Source organism: Ischnura elegans, chromosome 5 (assembly GCF_921293095.1).
Source record: "Ischnura elegans chromosome 5, ioIscEleg1.1, whole genome shotgun sequence".
Taxonomy (NCBI): Eukaryota; Metazoa; Arthropoda; class Insecta; order Odonata; family Coenagrionidae; genus Ischnura; species Ischnura elegans.
The window spans coordinates 90,364,237-90,379,452 of record NC_060250.1 but is presented as its reverse complement, the minus strand read 5'-3'; the positions used below and the strand labels follow the sequence as shown (position 1 = coordinate 90,379,452).

At 38.2% G+C, this 15,216-nt stretch overlaps 1 protein-coding gene across 1 annotated transcript in view; it reads left to right on the top strand.

Moving 5' to 3' along the window:
• The window catches only part of LOC124159243, a 438,003-nt gene that overhangs the window by 252,899 nt on the left and 169,888 nt on the right, over nt 1-15,216 (top strand). The gene's annotated exons all lie outside the window — the stretch shown is intronic.

The window sequence follows — 15,216 nt, the reverse complement described above, 5'->3', positions numbered from 1 at the left end:
TGTGGTACATTTTCTCCACAAATTAAAGCACAAGCAATGTAACGCGTCTATAATTTGGGTCATCATTTGCTAAGAAATTAATTTCTCGCATATCATTCAGCCAACAAAGGCAATCTCCTTTTCCCAGGCCGGTATTGTGAAGGATTTGCTATCTTCACCACACTTAAACGTTTAATAGCACTTCTCCATGGTTCCGTTTCTCAGGTCGCCTTACGTTAGATGACATGTACACAATGAAGCCCATTATCGTTTTTCTCCTACCTCGCACTCTTATCATTTCCTACTTAATAAATTTCAATAGCTCCGTCACATATGTCCCATAATCACTTTTTCTGCCTATAACTACCTTCCTCCACTAAAAATGCAGAGCTCCACAATGTAAACACTTCTCTCCAAGAGAAAAACTTTGGTAAATACGTTGTAAATACTATTGCAATAGGAAAATGAAGCCAAAAGATATATGTTTCTCCGTTAACTCCGCCTTATATTAAAATTATTGTTTTTTTACAGAAGATATAGAATAGGTTATCACTAATGCACAGATTAATTAATTACGTATACACGTTACGACTATTGGAGCATCCTTAAAGAAAATCTTAGTAGATATTGAAGTATTATCTTTTCCACTAAGCAGGTTTAGAATTTTTTCAAATTAACCGCTTCCACAATATTACGGTGAAGATCTTCCTAATCAAAGGATAAATTTGTGTAATTTTCAATTTACAAATCAAGACTAATGTTTTGACGCTGGATGGCGTTAATTGAGTGACTTCGAAACATGCTGTGCGCTTTAATAAATCTGAATGACCCCAGTTATTCACCACAGGGTGTTCTGAAGGGGAAGGAGGACTGGCGTAATGGTGACGTGAAAGAGTCGTCTACATACATCATGCTCCACTACGACTCCTACTCATCATTACGACTTGGAATTCCACTACTGCACTAGGGCTGCCATTGCTACACTTCGGCGTTATGGCTACGTTGGCCATTCTGGCTGCCATGCGCTCGCTTTTCCCCACCCTCCTTTCTTTCCTTTTCCCTCCCTCACATTTTTCCTCCCCTATTCTGCGTATTCAGAAGACGCGAAATTTCGCGAAAACCGTACCTCTACCAGAAGGAATAATTGAATTATTAAACTTTACTGCCGATTTTCCGTACCCATAAGAAACAAAAATGATAACTGCCCTAAAATTGTTTTTCATCCCAATCAGACACATTTCGAAGAATCGGGTACGCTCCGGCAAGGTCGACTGAGTGGTAATGGACATTGATATATAATTTAATCTCATGTACCTGATGAAATTCCTGCTAAATATAATAACCCCTTTTCCCCCCACACATTTTGCCTGCCCCATTCTGTGCATTCAGAATACGCAAGCTTTCGCTATATTTCGTCTCCTCTACATTTCACATTTAGTGATGGTGGTATGGTAACTGGAGGAGGCGACCGACAGCTGAGGTAATTTGCGCCATGAGGGTTGGTAAGGAAGGTTGGAGAGAAACCCGGCGTCGGAATTAGCCTGCTGTTAACGAAAGGCGCCAAGGGGACCACGGCTTAACGTCCCATCTGATGGACAGTGTTGCGCTTGAAATGTCCTCCACGTAACATTCAAGCAGGGATCAGGCACACGCCGAAAATTCTCTGCTACCGCCGAGATTTGAACCCGAGCCTACGGAGTGGGAAACCAACACTCTAGCCACCACACCAACCCGGTCAAAAAAACAATCAGTGACTTACTACCTTTAACGGCATATCCCATGTCAACACTTCAGTTGTTTTTTTTAAATCCCAACCAGATATATATTTCGAAGAATTAGGCGCACGTTCCGCCAAGGTCGCTCGGTAATAGTAATGGATACGGATAAATAATTTGGAGAGCCAATTGCCAGTGGCGTCTCATATCGTTCGCGCGATCGCCGAAAAACGATCGCTCGTGAATAAACTGCGGGGGACGCAAGAGCAGGCATTTCGGTTGTGCGGACCCTTTTTTTTTCGCTCGGGAAGAAAGTTATTGCGCCTATTTTTGGATTCAATACCAGTCGACGACTCCCCGCGGGTTATTTACGTGCGTGTCGGATTCTCGTGAAAAAAAAGAAGGTCCCAAAAAAAGATTCGGGCTTATAAATTACGGTGAAATGTGAAATGGATGGCTAAAAAAGAGAATCTCTCGGTATCGTGTTGCGAAGCGAGAATTCCTTCTCTTTTGCCGATCAATATCCAAGCGATCGATAAAAAGCACCAAAAATGCACGGAGCCTCTCGATTTCGTCGGCGAGTGAGAATTTATTTTCGGCATTTGAGACTTTCGAAGATATTTGCAACATCATTGAACGGCGCCAAAAGCGTGCCGTTTTGAAGTTTAATTGTAAATGGTGAAAAAGTCAGATACATTGGGGACTTGTACGTCCTGTGAAGAAAGAATGGGAATGTGGCATTCTTTCCAAACTACCTTCTAATGAATTCGATTCGATCAATCCACCAACAGATGGTAGGAAAATAATTGTGACTAAACAGTAGCTATGTAAATGGTGAAGGCAGAAGGTAAAAGAATTTAAGAAGACAATGCAGATAACAGAAGGGAAAGGTAGGACAAGGGTGCTCTCTTCTCCTACATATATACATATATAATCGACAGTGGATTCGAAACCCTAGGGCGGGCTCGCGGAGTTACTCTCCTGGGCCGAAGTCTGACGCTATAAGCTTATAACCCCTGCTCCACAGAAGGGGGAGGACAGGAAGGAAAAAGGAAGGAGGCGCCGCCGCGATAGGAGCCCGACGACGCCTCCTGGGACGGGATAGGGAAGGAAGGGATGGAACGAGGAATCCCGCACCGTCACAAAGGCGGGCGGGTCCTACCACTAGCGAAACCAGGAAAACCATTGCTGTGCCAGCGATTTTAGAGGATTATTCTATGGGGAAGAATAATCCAACGATCAAATCGCTAGATGATATATATTCTACAATTGAAAAAATTACCACCTTATCTGGGGTAAATTAGATGACCTAGGCTATGGCCCTCCCTAGCCCCTCTCTGAATCCGCCACTGAAGTAAACCTATGGTGATTCGTTAACTTCACATGGGTTATTTTCTTTCACGGCCTTCTCGATCTGCCTCAAGTACATATCTATAGGTAATCATTGATACAAATGAGAGTAGTCACTAAGGAATCAACATTATTTTTTCAAATGTCCAGAGAACTTATGAATTTTCTTATTATTTCTAATACCATGTTTTTCGTGCTCTAGCTTTATTGGCAGAAACCTTAATGAGTAGTTTGAAAGTTTTGCCTTTGAATGAATGAGGTAATATAAATTGTAAGTATGCGTAACGATCTTTGTACCGTGTGGTGTGCATGTGGAAATCATATAGCATGTTACTGATTGATCACCCCCTGCCAAACACCCAAGAGGTGGCTCGCAGGGTATTATGTAGATGTAGATGGTCTAAGTAAATTTTAGCTAACCAAGAAACCTTAACCCGGGAAGAATTCACTCTTGAATGCTGGAAGGGTTTCGTAACGCGGTTATATCTTCAGGTCACCTGGTCGTGCCCATACTAAAATAATAGTGAACCTTACAAAGTTTTGTTTCTTTATTTCCAATGTGGAGAGGTTTCACAAAGTAAACCCTGAAGTTATTAGTTATACGGAAGTATTGGGTTACATGGGAACGAAAAACTACGCGTTGTAATACATACGCCGTGATTCGCTTGCACGAAAACGAGAAATCCGATTACAGAAAGAGGAACGAGACGGATGGTGAAGGCAGTGTGGGTATATTCACGCGGCATAAACCTCATTAAGGTCGCTCGCACCTCTTTAATGGTGAGAAATATACGTGAAAGGGAACTGAATCGGGGATCACGACCGAAAGACTTGTGTGTGTGTGCATGGCGACGCATACGTAAGATAATGCGCGAAGCCTTTTTTCATTTGTTCATTTTTTTTATTCTTCACTTTTCTCAGAGGGCGCACACGATGGATCGGGGGGAAATAAATCTCACCTCGTTTGCACGGCAAAAAAAAATATAATGATAAAACGGTGCGAGGGGGTTGGGGTGGAGAGAAAAATAAATAAGCGAAACGCCGAGGGAGGTCGAGGACACTCGTCTGTATTCGATTGTCGCGTGTGCAAAGATTTAGCGGAGGAAGAAGAAACTGAAGATAAGGGTCACGTTCTTCTCTGCAAAACCTAAAAAAAACAGAAACCCAAAGCGATCTTGGGAGAAGCTAATCACCTCCGTTCACACAATGGAGATGAGGTTACCTATGAGGTTGATAGGTGGGTGATTTGTGCAAAGAACTGAGAACATCCACGTCATCAAGGAAGTCCCCAAAGCAAAATGAAGTAAATTCCATTCTCTTCCCTCATCGTCTCGCTACGGAATCGCATGATCTCCTATTCATAACGGCACATACTTCCTGCCTTTCCCATTCTTTTTTGTAACAAATTTAACTTGAAGAAGAATGATAATAAATTGGGGAGTGAGTTGAAAATGAGAGAAAATAATAAATACAAATATACATTGAAAAAACCATTTTCAGAGAAAATAGTCTGAAAAAGGTTTGAATCCAAAAATATGAATAGAATAAAACTTGAGTGTCTATCAACAATATATTTATAATCATATTATGGGATTACTGCAATAATTATGCCCATCTTTGACTCAGTTTCGCAAAAATGACGGAGCCGTATTTTTAACTGGATGCATTGAGTCCTTATTAAATACACGATTAACTATAATTTGGGATATTTCGGATATTAAATTATACTTCAAAAATTAAGACACACCAAGTCCTGATTTTTCCATGGAATGATGCGAGCTTCAATTGAGATAAGGCAGTTTTCGTCAACCCTTTCCGCAGAAGAGAAGTTAAAGTACATGGTAGGGAACGACCATAGGAAACTGACCGAGAACACTTGTGAAGGTCGAAAGGATAGTGAAGTCCGTATTAGAAGGATAATGACAGGGAAGTAAAACAACAGGCCACATGCATAGCATGTAAAGAGGTAGGACTTAAATAGGAAGAATTAAATCTCGTGAATAGAAAAGTTACCAATGGCCTACTTGGATATTTTTTAGGAAAATACAGCAGACTGCTCGACAGAAAACCATTGCGGACCACCCCGCACCGGTGCTCGGTCTCATTGCGAATTTAAAAAGTGAATTTAACGTGAATGGGATAAACATGAGTGAATTGTAGCATATATATGTTTTCTTATATATACTACAATTATGTATGTATGTAGCATATATATGTTTTCTTATATATGCTACAATTATGTATGTATATAGCATATATGTTTTCTTTTCATTTTCTGTTGTTCTTTTGTTTTCCTGTTTTCTTTTTTGTCCTGTTTTCTTTTTTTGTCCTGTTTTCTTTTTTTGTTTTTTTCCTTTGTTACCTTTATATCAGTTTACCTTCGAAGATGATGCGTGCAAATACAGATTTTCTTTAACATTTACAAACTTGATGTTAAAATGATACGCCACTGTCCATCCAAATACATTTGTTTACTCACATAATATTTCGTCCGTGGATCACGAAATGAACAGAAAAACGAGAATTAATACGATCTGTTTACAGTATATTTAGAGAATACCAACAATCCAAAAGAAAACTGTATAGAAGACTCAAAATCCGGCAACATTTTACAAGCACGGCACCTGCCCGCAGTTAAATAATAAAATGGCGTATCTCTCTCTTTGTCCTGATCAAGTGGGAGGTTGATGCCATTCCGGAGCACACGAGCAAACACCGAGACGTGGCAATTTCTTTTCCCACTTTCGCGCATCATTTCCATGCATGACATTTTAATCAGTGGCGGCGAATGCGAGGATAAAACGAACCACTCCCTCGGAGATTTCTCCTTTAAATAAAAAAAAGCGAGAGAGCGATGAAAGAGGAAAAGATTTCAAATACGGATTCCCGTTTTTTATTCCACACTTTGAGGCAACAGAAGAGAGTGGCATTAATCCCTCCAACGAACCGCACGTGTAGCATCAAGGTGTCCCGCCAATAACCGTTTTACTTTTTTCCCGGCATCATTCACAGAAGCAGAACTAAAAGTAATTAAAATTGTAACTTATCACCTAAGGGTTGACTCTATGTAACCTTTTCTATCGGAAAATAAAAGAAAAAAACTTTGTTAGGATCACTTGCGTATTTAGAGATGGCAAAACCCTGGTTTCAATAACATTGTTACATTTTCACGTTCACCCTTCTTCCGGTTTACAACTTTAGGTTCACCTGAATATGTAACTATGTTATAAAACCCGAGTCGTGCCTTATTTATACATCCAAGCGAACCTAACAAAGTTTTAAAATTGTATTTCCCATAATTTAAATGGTAATTATAATCCTGCTGATTAATTTCTCACAGAGTAATTTGTAATTGTATTTAATTACACTTAATATGACAGTGTAGTTAAAATTGAGCCCGATTACATTTTGTCTATATACTACTATATCATTGAAATTGACTAGTGGCGGGGTTGTAGGTATGGCCTTCAGATACCGGGATTCTTGTGTTCATCTGATATTTCTCTATTTGCTGATACCTACTTACAATTATAGCCACATAAGATAGCCATCATCGAGTTTACAGATAGTTCAAACCCAAGTAAATTTGATGTATAATTGTTGATGCTTGAAGAATAATTTGATGTTTTCGGACACAGATATTTTTAAAGATTAATTCTAAGATTATTCGACCGTGGAAGCCATTCTAATTGTTGCAGTGGCTTCAGTAACGCTATTAAAATTGAATTCACATACGGCTTGCCGTTATTTACTCCATAATTTGAAGTAAGAGAGGAAAGTGACATTAATCCTTTTAGCGGATCACATGAGTTACATCAGCAATTTATCATTTTCTCATTCACGTGCTTTTTTCGGGATGATATTGTACCATCGTGACCGCAAAACCGTGTCCACAAATAATGGACAGGATCTCGGCGTTCGAGAAACCGTGTTATTTCACACCCGGGAAGTGGTGGGATGAACGATTTGGCAGAATCCACGCCCGGTCGTATTTTTTCGCATGTACACCCAACAATGGCGGTGATAAAAACGCACCCACACGCCGAAATGGCGGTCGGCGCATTGCGGCTGAGGGATGAAAGTCATCTGAACTTCCTCTGACATTTTTTCTTTCTTTCTCTAATTTACCCAATACACGGCAGCGGGCAAGCCAGAAACTACTCTGGAGGCAAGAGGTTGGCTTGACAAGGATGATCACAAAACATTACTGACAAGAAATGATTGAAAATCATAGGATACGGTAAATAAAAATTTGTAATATAGTAGTAGAATTGAGCTTTAGGGTGCGTCGACGGCTACTGTCGCCACAATAAAGGTAGAACGCTGAACATTAAGCAGTTGTATGAAATTCTGTCGAAGCTCCATTGGGTCATGTCATATATCGTTTTACTCATTGTTTATTCGACTACAACAATATATCATTAAACATCGTTTAAACGTAAACGTTTAGCTGCTACGGTCGAATGAGTGAAGAAAAACACGCGAAAAACTATGAAAACGGTGAAACGGTCGTTTCCTCATCTCGTCGCGGACTAAATATTTGGTTGGTGAATTTAATTTTACTTTTCATAAAGAGAACGACATCTTCTCATTACAAATAGCTTTTAAAAATTAAATTTTACCCACTCCTTGATTTTTAAAATGTCTGAAATGCAGATTTCAATTTCCGAAGTATAGATGAATGCATGAATGTTGAGCTAACTTCTGTTATGCTATGTGTAACTTCTTGTTATGGTATATGTAAAAAAATATTTCTAAACTTTTAATGTAAGGAAATGTTTATATTGTTCCTCTTACTTAAAATAAACAAAAAACACGAAAATCCCCGTTTTGGTGGAGTGAATTGCCGCGGGGCGTTTGTCGTCTTTATAGTAGTAGGTCATTCTGCACCACTATTCAATCATTTGATTCAAATCGTATAATAAAGGGATCGTCACTGCACAATTTATCTACGTGAAATAAACAGGAACTTTTTAATTTTACTAAACAGACCTATTTCCTTGAGAAACAAAATAGTACAATTTAAATTTGTACGATGGTCTTCTACAAGGGATTCAAGGTTTCACCCTATATTGAACCGTATCCGCTCGTCACGGTATTTGTCACACTCTGTCATGATATGTCGGATACTTAAAGGGCACTTACACTCATCACACTGAGAAGCTTGCTTTCCTTCAGTAAAGAGAAAGGCATGAGTCACATATGAGGGATATAGTAATACAATTTTAAATAACATTTTTATCAGAAAAATGACCTCGGCGGTTTAGACGACCGAATCTCAACACAAAGAAGCCTATAAAATAACCAAATTAGGAAGTTAGAGCTGGTTAAAACACCCTACAGACCACGCCACTGATTACTATATCACAGACTCATCCAGAAAAATGTCTATTCACAGGAACAGGCACATCAACATCAACATCTGCACATTTTCACCAAATTAGTCCAAAATGGTTATATTCACCAAATTTGTTCTAAACACAGCAGATTAAGCCAACGAAACACCGAAAAGAAATAGAGGTCTCTTATGTCTCAGATGAAGGTATATTTCATAATGCATGAAATACCTCGTTCTTTTCCATATTCAAGTGTTTTACGAACTTTTCGTGAGTACGTACACGTTAATATCAAGTAAAGACAGCCAGTGACGGCGCTAGCAGGTGCGGGGCTAGGGGCGAACCTTCAGTGCGGGGCCCTTCACTTAAAATATTAAACTCTATACCCCATCTACGAACTCGAGCATTTTGAATCCCTACCACTCTCTGGCTAAGTATGTGTTCCCCTCCCAAATTCAGACTTCGTAATTACGCCGTTATGATACCATCACGCAGTTGAGTTCAAAATAGTATAATACAAATTAAATTTATAATTATATTTATTCATAAAAGTATGACGTAAAATAAACATAAAAAGCGCACTTTTTATTTTAAATTACTGCATTATTATTCCTTTTTCATAATATTATTTATTGTCTAGCACGGACTTAACAATACAGTAATAGTTGAAATTGCGTTTTCAAACTATCGTATATTTGAATTTTTTCACGAACGCGGGGCCCCCCAAAGCGCGGGGCTCGGGGCAGTCGCCCCGGTCGCCCCGCCCTAAAGCCGGCTCTGAAGACAGCGTTCTTTTCCATATTCAAGTGTTTTACGAACTTTTCGCGATTACGTACACGTTAATATCGAGTGGAGACGGCCACCATCCTGACGTGTATTCCATTATAGGTATTGACTTGTAAACACTGCAAACGGTAAAAGCCAATAAAATACGTGAGGAAAACTACCAGGTGATACAATTATTAACAAATACTTCACAACTCTGCAAAGTGCCGACAGTCAATTTTACCTGATGAAAATTTCACTCGTATCCTGTTTCGGAAAAATACACGGACATTTAAGAGCAATTATTTCTGGCGTTTAACACCACACTTAACGAGAGCTTTGAATTGAGAATAACTGGATAATAAGATAAAAAAATCAACTTCCCCGAAAGAGACATTGCTCACATCAAGCGTACGCCACAATAATGGCCTCTAATAACCCCAAATCGCTCCAGTAACACGTTTTGAACGCTACGTGAAAATTTTTTTCACCGATCGCCACTCATCTCTCAACGATGGAATCAAACATTCCTGAGCGTGCGATGCTATCCTTTCCAGGCTCAATACTACTCGGTTTTGATTTTCTAAGAACCTGGAACACTGTAAGAAATGAATTTAAACTTGCTTACAATACAAAGTAACAAAAAGTAGGATCGAAATGCAAAGCTGTTGGTCAGGGAATTTCAAAGGATTATACTCAAGGTTAATACACTTATCGTTTACACAAGACAACTCCTGCAATCTTTTATTGATGCAAAAAAAGCAACTTTCAAGAATATAATTCACTAATTTATTTAAACATTGAAATGCGAAACATTGAAAACCCTTAGGACAAGCCACTTCAATGAAACCGTCTTCTAGGGTAGATTCAATTAGTACCTTAATCTCAAAAAATTAGATTTTAACTAAATACAGCCATGAAAATTCTCTGCAGGCCTTTCTACGCGCTAAAAATTACTACCAAAGGAACACCTTTTGCAAGAATAAAAATCTCCAAAATACTGAATAAATACGATTGGGGTAAAATAAATTTTTAGTATTTTTTAAATCCATTTGTTTATTTAAAGTATCCTACTTTGTACCTTAATATTGTCTGTGGTTCGAAAAATAACGACAAAATACGACGGCATTCGAGTAATAGGCAGCAACGTTAAGTTAATAATAAGTACCATTAACTTGACTGTAATCTTTTAGTCCTCCAAGGCATTTACTTCAAGAATACAGGGCAAGGAACTTCAGGAAAATTGCACGGCATATATCTCAACTGGAATTCATAAAACTCGTCGGCCTCTGTTAAAGAATCGACTGAGTATACACTCCCGTAACAATGACGAGAAAAGCATTGCAACGATAAAGTTAAGGCCTCGATGAAATCTCCAATAGCACGTGCACTAATGGCTACAATACTCCCTTATATTTAGTTTTAATGTTCCCCGAATAAATAAAAATAATTCAGAGATGCTATCCATTAAAATCTGAAAGGGAAAGATTGTACGGCAGATGATAGTTTTATCGCACCTTTCCTAAATTTTTTGTAGCCATTAGCACGAAAGCCAGCGGGAACATAACATAATGGTAGATAGTGAGCAAATGTGTGCTCTTCTCATTAAAAAAAACCTTGGCAAACACAACTGTCATTCAACATTTTACTGCTCATTGAAAAACAGTTATAATTGAGAATGGGGGAAAAGACGGCCAATAAACACGCAGAGCCCTTAAAACTGCAAATAAAATTTTAAAACGATTACGATATGAAATCGAGCTGGCAATATATCAATTGAAATTCTCCCTTTTGGTGACTTATTGCTCAACTATAACAACAATTAACAAATGGCACTGACCAATGTTTGTTTAACCCAATTGCATTCATTCATTATTTAGAATATTTTTAACCTTCCAAAAGCTGTTCCTTTGGTAATAACTTCGACCGCGTAGAAAGACTTACATAGTAATTACATACGTGTGATAAAATATTGTATAGTCATACACAGAATTGAGAAGTGGTTAATATAAGAGAAGAATTATCTATTATTGACGATAAATTTATTTAGTTGATGTCAACGTGATACATATACCACCATGAAAGGAGTAACTCCCGATTAATACTCGGTTAAAAAGAGTTCTCGAATAAAATCAAGTCAAATTATATTCCATTAAAAAACCACCTGGCTATCAAAATAACTTTAGCAATTAGTAATAAAGAATGGGCAGTTAATATTCAAATTTATCATAAAAACACTTATTTTATCGAACGGAAATGACACATTTTAATTTTCACGGTGAAAACTTTTATTCCACAAATGAATAGTTCATTATGAGTGTCAATTTTTCCCATAATATATCAAGCTGCACCATGGGCAGAAATTGGTAAGTTGGATTTAGTTAAAAATTTACACAAAAATGGGATACAAGCATGGAAGGCAATTGGTCCTGTCTCGCAAAAGCGTGCATAAAACGTGGCCATCTAGCAGTGGATAGCACTTATCTACGAATTTGCGTCCATGATATAGGGCAAACGTGTTAGTAAATAGCACAAGACGTCCACATAGGCACTTTCTGTTGAGCCCGAGTTTATATATAAAGAAAGGAACAAAAAATTCGATCCACCCAACCACAGGTATTTTAACCCCATCAATCGATAATGTTCATCTAAGGAAAAACTATTTTATCCCAAAAGCAATAAAACGTTAAATTTTAGTGATGTATATTAATCGAAAACCTTTGATAACTCAACGGCATTTAAAATCACTCATCAATCAAAATAATGCCTAATATTTCAATTATCTGTATTATAATCCAAGACCTATTACATCATGTACCAGTCACACATAATTTTTAGAAAAACTATCGATAATCGATTCCATAAAATGAAAATGGACTTCATCCTATCACTAGCAATGACATTGGATGAAATAGATACATAACCAAAATTTTCACCGACGGTAGAGGAAATTTGAAGCACTTCCACGTCGCGGCCTTGAACTCGGCAATCTCGTGATTTTCTTCATCGTAAAACAATAAAAAAAATTTCCGCCCGAAAAGGATCTCAATAGAAAAAGGCGTTTTCCAAAGGCTCAGAAAGAATGTTTACAAGGTAGAAGAAACGACGATTTTCACTGTTAGAGGGCGGATTGAAAGACAATGGTGAATGATGTAATAGGACGCTGGCGGTATGGGTCATGCGAGGTGGGTCACGAACATAAACACAGGATGTTCGCCGGAAGATGGTGCTGCACGTGAGCGTCAGGTTCCAAACTCCCCCGCCACCGCATCATACAGATGCCTTGTAATTTCTCTCCTGGCTTACGATTGGTTATTTGTTGTTTGATTCGCTATTCTTAAAAACGAAATTGGTTAAGTAAAGAAGAAAAAATTAACTTCCAGCTTATAAAATCGTTTCAGGCTTAATTTTGTGGAATAATGCTATATCCATGATTAAATCACAAATGGTAATATCCACACTATTTTATTTATCACTTAACCGACCATGGTTTCGACACTTTGTGTCATTTTGGTCAAAAAGGCCTTGAAAATGACACCAAGTGTCGAAACCATGGTCGGTTAAGTGATAAATAAAATAGCGTGGATATTACCTTTGTGCTTTGATCATGAACTTACAGCTAATTGAGATGATCATTTAATTTTTCGGGCCTGAAATTAACTATCGCAATCAGTAAAATTCTAATTACCAATGACCTAATGTTATTCAGAGGTGCAGATTGCGACCCCATTATATGCCCGTTTTTTTCTCTTCCATCGATCAAAAAGAGCTACTATTTTACAATGCAAAAAAATGCTCCCGACCAAAATCGTTACCCAAAAAAAAAAAAAACCTAGTGTTTTCAGTTATTAGAATTTTGAAACTTGATTCAGATAAACTTAGTTTTTAAAGTTCTAAAAACCTAAGGAAAAATTATAAACATTTTTTAAGCGGTAGAAAAATAAGGAAAATTATTTTCATATAAATACAAAAACCTTTGCGCCAATCCGACTGTAATCAAAGCTGAAACAAAATAAATAAGATAGCAACTCTACCGCGCAAAAATATGCTCGATTCCTCCGTAAATTGAAATCGACTTTAAACCTCAGATTAAAATGCTATGACAAAATGCGAGAACGGAGAATTCCAAGGTGTGAGATGAAACTCTTCATATTCGTACACTACCGTGTCGGTTGCCGTGGCGAAGACGACAAACCCACAATGTTCAACCTGAAGACGCTGGCAGTAGTGCTAGCGAGTTGTCTACACCATGGCAACCGACGCGGTAGTAACCGACAATGAAGAATTTCATTCCCAAAGAAAAAAATGCTGACATCGGATGTTTCATTTTATATTTTTTGCACCAAAAATGTTGAACTTCTCGATTATGAATTCTGATTTTCGAACTTAAAAAATAACCAAAGCACTGCAGGAACAAGTGACTTTGTACGCAGTAACGCGCACGGGTGCAAAGTCAATCCGGGTTCGAATCCCGGCTAAGTCAAATATTTTTTCATGGCGAACTTCATCCTTTGGTGTATTTAACTTTGCACCCGTGCGCGTGACTGCGTACAAAGTCACTTGTTCCGGCAGTGCTTTGAAATTCGTCGTCGCAGACCAGCGGCAAAATAAGGGTTTTTCACCCAGACAGTGGCTTAGTAAGCACGACCCTTGCCACATATGCCACAGCGTGGACTTAGGACGTCAACATCTTGTTCGGTAAAACCCATCCCGAAGTTCGATCTGATAAAATGGCTCGGTGGTGTAACTGGTTACCACGCCTGACCGGCAATCGGGAGATCCGGGTTCGAATCCCGGCAAAGTCAAATTACTTTTACAAAGACAAATTATTTTTTCATGGCGAACTTCATCCTTTGGTGTATTTAAAAAAGTAATTCCAAAAAAAAAATTCAGAATTTGGATATTTGACTGGGTTTTGAGCTAGTTAACTCTGTATCACTGTGCGGCGTCGGAAAATGCTGTGCCTGTATTCGTAAAACAGAGAAATGCGAGATGGGAGGAGAGGAGCTTTAGCGGGCAACGTCGGGAAACCGTGAGCGATGAAATGCGAAATTCTGTGGAGCGCACGCCCTTTCATAAAGGAGGCGACTCCCTACCGTCACGAGGCAGCACACAGAGTCCGCCCGGCGGAAGGGCACGAATTCTCGTGACGGTCGAAGGGGGATCCAATAGGCAAGGGACTTCCGAGACCACCTCCGCAATCAATGATGGGCCGCCGAGGGTTTGATTCAATGCACGATATTTACATAAAGTAATTCATTTTTACCAAATTGGCTATCGCAAAACTTGGAACTATGTGGGAAGTCTTAAGAGATTATTTTCATCGAATCAAAAACGTTCAATTTAAATTAATAAATTGCGTATCAGCCGAAATACAACGAAAATCTTGACGCTGAATTGAAAAAATACAAATGGTGTTTTTTAGTACACCGAAAATCAATAAAAAACACAAAAATTCATCGAATTAATAACCTTGAGTTCAAACTGACAAAACGCATATCAGCAGAAATAAAGATAAAATTGAAAAAAATGCAAGTGGCATTTTAATGCACCAAAAATGTAAAAGAAACTAAACATAACTATCTTCATATAAAAATACAGATAATTAGCAGAGATACAAAGATAAATAAATATTTGAATGCACATAACTTATGTTCATTATAGTTTCAATATTTTTAGACGCAATATTGTGAATGATCATTTATTTCAGTGTGCTAACTGCTCGTTCTCAAGGGAAATAAATAATTATAATTATGGGCAATAATAATCTCTACTTAACGATACCTTTCTTACCAATACTTACTGATGAAGAATGATGGAAGCCCAAACATGCGATATAAAAGGAAGCGACCTTGTGGTAAGTACGCGAGTACGTTAACCGGCAAGGAGTCGAGCAAAAACTAAAAATAATATTTTAAGGGAAGTTTGGAAACCTATTTTGGGAAACTAGATCAAGAAGATATAAAATTCTGACATGCCTTGTTAAATAAATACTACCACTATGACACTTGGTCCATCACAAAAGTCCGGTAATGAAAATTCTATCATTTATGAGAAAACAAGCAGAAAGT